The sequence below is a fragment of the Salmo trutta genome, chromosome 15 (assembly GCF_901001165.1).
Source record: "Salmo trutta chromosome 15, fSalTru1.1, whole genome shotgun sequence".
Taxonomy (NCBI): domain Eukaryota; kingdom Metazoa; phylum Chordata; class Actinopteri; order Salmoniformes; family Salmonidae; genus Salmo; species Salmo trutta.
This window is the reverse complement of record NC_042971.1, coordinates 47,517,272-47,523,741: the sequence shown is the minus strand read 5'-3', so window position 1 is coordinate 47,523,741 and position 6,470 is coordinate 47,517,272.

Genomic DNA, 6,470 nt, shown 5'->3' with positions numbered 1-6,470 from the left:
TGCTCTCGTTCTCCGTGGCCGACATAACTGTTAACCTTCGCGATGCTGCCGGCCCAGACAGCATCCCAAGCCGTGTCCATCAGAGCATGGGAAAACCAGCTGGCTGGAATGTTTACTTCCATATTCAATCTCTCCATACACCAGTCTGTTGTCCCCACTTGTTTCAAAATGTCCACCATTATTCCTGCACTCAAGAATGCTAAGGTAACTGAACTAAATGACTATCGCTCCGTAGTACTCGCTTCTGTCATCATGAAGTGCTTTGAGAGGCTAGTTAAGGACCATATCACCTCCACCTTACCCGACACCCTAGACCCACTACAATTTGCATAAAGCCCTAACAGATCCACGGACGATGCAATCGCCATCGCACTGCCCACTGCCCTAGCCCACCTGGACAAGAGAAATACTTATGTAAGAATGCTGTTCAGCAACTTCAACTACAGCTCAGCCTTTCCACACCACAGTGGCCTCCAAGCTCATCACTAAACTCAGGGCCCCGGGTCTAAACCCCTACCTGTGGAACTGGGGCAACAACACCACCGCCACGCTGATCCTCAACACGTGGGCCCCATAACGGCGCATGCTCAGCCCCCTACTGTACTCCCTGTTCACCCATGACTGCGTGGCCTCGCACGTCTCCAACTCTATCATCAAGTTTCCTGACAACACAAGTGGTTTGCCTGATTACCAACAACGATGAGACAGCCTACAGGGAGGTGAGACCCTGGCGTAGTGGTGCCAGGAAAATAAAATCTCCCTCAATGTCAACAAAACGAAAGAACTGGTCATGGACTACAATAGACAGCAGATGGAGCATGTCCCCATCTACATCGACGGGGCCGCAGTGGAGAGGGTCAAAAGCTTCAAGTTCATCGCGTGCACATCACTGACAACCTGAAATAGTCCCTTCACACAAACAGTGTGGTGAAGGAGGAGCAACCCGTTGTCACAGGAAGGCCCAGAAAATCATCAAGGACCTCAGCCACCCGAGCCAGGTCCTGTTCGCCCCGCTACCATCTAGAAGGCGGTGATCGTACAGGTGCATCAAAGCTGGGACAGAGAAACTGCGAAACAACTTCTGACTCCAGGATATCAGACTGTTAAACATTCACTGCCCTGACACTGCCCTGAACCTTAGTCAATGTTCTACCCGGCTACCTTAGAGATTGCTGCCCTATGTACATAGTAGGGGAGTTTTTCAGTATAAAAAAGAAACGGAATGGAGCTAAGCAAAGGCAAAATCCTAGAGGAAAAGCTGGTTCAGTCTGCATTCCACCAGACACTGGGAGATTAATTCACCTTTCAGCAGGACAAGAACCTGAGAAAAAAGAAGAAACCGCACTGTGCAGGTTTCTTCTTTATTCTCATCTTATTCAAGTGTTAACATGCTCCGGAAAAAAAGACAGCTCAGATGTGCGAGTGCCTTTTGAATTTTGAATAGCAGGACAATAATCTAAAAGGCCAAATCTACACTGGAGTTGCTTACCAAGAAGACAGTGAATGTTCCTGAGTAGCCGAGTTACAGTTTTGACCTAAATCTACTTGAAAATCTATGGCATGACCTGAAAATGTTTGTCTAGCAATGAACAACAACCAATTTGACAGCGCTTAAAGAATTTTGAAAAGAATAATGGACATTTCATTTAATTATTATTAAACCTTTATTTAACCAGGAAGGGCTCATTGAGTTTTAAATCTCTTAATCAAGAGCGTCCTGGCCAAGATAGGCAGCACCAAGTCATTACAAAAATTACAGACAAACAACATGAAAAACTACAAATAATCTGGTAAAAACCATAGAATTCACAAGAGTATAACAAAATCAAAAACAGCAAATTAAAAACGTTGACAGGTCAGGGAATCAGTATCAAGATCATTCATCAGTGATTTAAAAATACCAATCAGGACAAGTTCTTCCAGTTTAAAAGTATTTTGTAAGGCGTTCCAAGACGATGGCGCAGAGTACATAAAAGCCCTTTTACCAAATTCAGTTCGGACATTTGGAACAGTTAGCAGGATAAAGTCCCGCGAACGAAGAGAGTACCCACCACATTTCTGAACAATAAAAATGCCCACTATCCTGGTGTGGAAAGCTCTTAGAGAAAGCAGCTGTAATTGTTACTAAAGGTGCTTCTACAAAGTATTGACTCAGGGATTTGAATACTTATATAAATGAGATATTTCTGTATTTAATGTTCAATACATTTGCTAAAATGTCTAAAAACATGTTTTAACTTTCTGGTTATGGGTTATTGTGTGTAGATGGGTGAGATAATTTTTATTTTTTAATTGATTTTGATTTCAGGCTGTAACACAACAAAATTGGACTAAGTCAAGGGGTATAAATACTTTCTGAAGGCACTGCATATATTGTATAATATTCATGGCTTATCCTATTTAACTACTGCTGTGCATACCTTTTCTACCATTCTAGGTATATACAGTGCATTCGGAAAGTATTCAGACCCCTTCCCCTTTTCCACATTTTGTTACGTTACAGCCTTATTCTAAAATGAATTATAAATAAATAAATCCTCATCAATCTATACACAATAACCCATAATGACAAAGCAAAAACAGGTTTTTAGACATTTTAGCAAAGGTATTAAAAATAAACCTTATTTACATAAGTATTCAGATCCTTTGCTGTGAGACTTGAAATTGAGCTCAGGTGCATCCTGCTTCCAGTGATCATCCTTGAGATGTTTCTACAACTTGATTGGAGTCCACCTGTGGTAAATTCAATTGATTGGACATGATTTGGAAAGCACACACCTGTCTATATAAGGTCCCACAGTTGACAGTGCATGTCAGAGCAAAAACCAAGCCATGAGGTTGAAGGAATTGTCCATAAAGCTCAGAGAGAGGATTGTGCGTACCCCAAAAATTCTGCAGCACTGAAGTTCCCCAAGAACACAGTGGCCTCTATCATTCTTGAACCACCAAGACTCTTCCTAAAGCTGGCCGCCTGGCCAAACTGAGCAATCGGGAGAGAAGGGCCTTGGTCAGGGAGGTGACCAAGAACCCGATGGTAGAATATGGTAGAACCTTCCAGAAGGACAACCATCTCTGCAGCACTCCACCAATCAGGCCTTTATGGTAGAGTGGCCAGATGGAAGCCACTCCTCAGTAAAAGACACGACAGCCAGCTTGGAGTTTGTCAAAAGGTGCCATTTTCAACCTGTCCCTGACTGAATCTGTAATACCAACATGTTTCAAGCAGACCACCATATTAACTGTACCCAAGAACACTAAGGTAACCTGCCTAAATGACTACCGACCCGTGGCACTCACGTCTGTAGCCATAAAGTGCTTTGAAAGGCTGGTCATGGCTCACATCAACACCATTATCAAAAAAAAACCTAGACCCACTCCAATTTGCATACTGCTCCAATAGAGCCACAGATGATACAATCTCCATAGCACTCAACACTGCCCTTTCCCACCTGGACAAAAGGAACACCTATGTGAGAATGCTATTCACTGACAACAGCTCAGCGTTCAACACCATAGTGCCCTCAAAGCTAATCACTACGCTAAGGACCCTGGGACTAAACACCTCCCTCTGCAACTGGATCCTGGACTTCCTGATGGGCCGCCCCCAGGTGGTAAGGGTAGGTAACAACACATCCGCCATGCTGATCCTCAACACGGGGAACCCTCTGGGGTGCATGCTCAGTCCCCTCCTGTACTCCCTGTTCACTCGTGACTGCGTGGCCAGGCACAACTCCAACACCATCATCAAGTTTGCCGATGACACAACAGTGGTAGGCCTGATCACCAACAACAATGAGACAGCCTATAGGGAGGAGGTCAGAGACCTGGCTGTGTGGTGCCAGGATAACAACCACTCCCTCAACGTGATCAAGACAAAGGAGATGATTGTGGACTACAGATAAAGGAGGACCGAGCACTCCCCTATTCTCATCAATGGGGCTGTAGTGGAGCAGGTTGACAGCTTCAAGTTCCTGCGGTATCGGGGCAGATGGATGTTTTTGAATTTTGAAGGGAAAATACATTTAAAAAATGTACTGATAATTTTGTAAATATACCCTAATCATAACTGAAATAGCAATATTTTTTATATATTTCTTTAAACTTTACTCTTAACAGTTCAGATACTCACCACCACACCCCTTCTTTAACTACATTTAAATGCCATAACCTATTATTTTATTTGTGTACCCTTCACCATGCTTGGCTCGTACATGGTCTTGAAACAAAAATGTATACCCAATTAACTTAAAAGGAGTCGAGGCAATCAGAGTGTAACCAGAAATGTCTTACTTGGTTACACAACTTAATTGTAGTATTTAATTCATAAATTATTTCAGTGACATTCAAAATATAATTCTTCAATTTGGAATAAAATGCTATAGGAAAATAGACTTCAAAATAAACCAATCAATATGGCATCACGCTCAAGAAATATATGTAAAAAAGACATAGCAACAACTCATTGTCATTCACCATCAAGTAAAAAAAAACATACACATTCAATAACAGTCAATAACCGGTTGCAACCTTCTACATGGTACAGAGAGGGTCAGATCTTCAGTCTCAATTAACTTAAATGCAACAAATACCATTTTACGCCTGTCGCTGCCAGCAATAACATTCTGGCATATTGTTTTCATATCTATGCTATCCAGCTTCTCCTGGTGAATATGACAGAAAGCAACATGGTTCAATCTGCTTTGTCATTGTTGAGCGCAGCCACGTCTTCAACCTCCTGAGGGCACTAAAGCTCCTTTCTGCTTCAGAGGACAAGACACGTACGACAAGGAGCAACCTGACCAGAGCTTCAACATCGGTAAATAAGCCATGAACTTCTACTGGCAGTCCTTTTAGAATTTCTGCAGCCTCTGCACTAGAACTGAGTAGTTGAGTAAAAACATGGGCAGTTGCACTGCAAGAGAGCGGGTATTAACATCTGAATATTGAGCTACTATAGATTCTATCTGTCCAGTGAGTAGTGTTCTCCAGTTTCAAGGGTCAGTAGACCATCTTGTTGAAACCTCTCCTTAAACTGTTAATCGACCGCATCTCCTACCTTATATAACTCTATTCTCTAGTGTTCCATGGGAGATTTTGATTTATAGACATTTGCCTCATAACTCAAATTCTCACCTGATGACCTGTTCGTCCTCTCCTTGCTTCAACATGAGTGGTGCTCTCCCTCTCACTCTCTGCTGCGTGTCTCTGGCCACTGCCATGACAATCAAATTAAATCCGAATGGAGGCAATACCATTTGTTATATCACTTGGGCTACAGTCAGAAAAGATGAGGAGTTGAAAAGATAGTGCCTAATAAATCAAATTCTCACCTGATGACCTGTTCGTCCTCTCCCTGCTCACTCTCTCCCTCTCTCTACTTCCTGTCTTTGACCCTTGCAATAATCATATGAACAAATACCATTATCATCTGACAAAAATGGCTGGCCTTAATTATGGTTTTAGCTTATTAACATGAATTAGATTCTGCTTTTATTATTTATTTATTGGCTGGTAATATGTATAGCTAGCTAGCTGATGACACACTAGTCCATTATTGTAATGAGTGCGCTGAGAGTCGGGAAGCAAGTACAGGGAGTGAGTGTTTTAATAAATAAACACGAAACACAAACAACGCACCGACATGAAACAGAGTCAATAACAGCTGAGGAAATAAACAAGGGGAGTGACAGATATAGAGAAGATAATCAGGGAGGTGATGGAGTCCAGGTGAGTGTCATGAGGCGCAGGTGTGCTTGACGATGGTGACAGGTGTGCGGGATAATCAGCAACCTGATGACCTAGAGGCCGGAGAGGGAGTATACGTGACAATTATGAATTGTACAGTGTACGGTATAGTTAGCTAGCCAGCTATTTAACCATTCCTTCATAACTTACAGTTCTCTGCAGCCTAATCTTATGTCCTGTACTTTTCTCTTATTTGGTGATGTCACCTCCATTAAGGGCACTACCCACTGGGCACAGTCGTCAGTTCAATGTCAAGTTTGATTTACATTTGATTGAGTTGTCAACTAACGTGAACTCAACGAGAAATCAATAAAAAATCTCTGGAAACTAAAAAAATATATTTTGAGGAATATTTTGAAGAACTTAGTCGGGGTCTCAACTTACTGTTGAGAGTTATTATAATAGTTCACACAATGTGCAATTAAAAAATGTGGTTGTGCATCAGCAGTCACTCAATTAGCCCATGTCAGCAAATTGTGTTTATTTATTTGTAAGTTCGTCTAGCAGCCAGCAATCGAAACTTGTAGTAAGCATGGTTGAATTACCGACCAGGCTGTGGCCCATTGATCATCAGTTATCATATTAAAAACTGCAAACTTTTGCCTCCATCCTATGGCAAAATGTATAGAATTGCTAGAAATTAGCTGTAAAACTGCTGATTTTTCTCTCCTCCCCATTGGAAAAATTTGTAGAATTGCAGCAAACTTGCATCACGCTCAAAAACA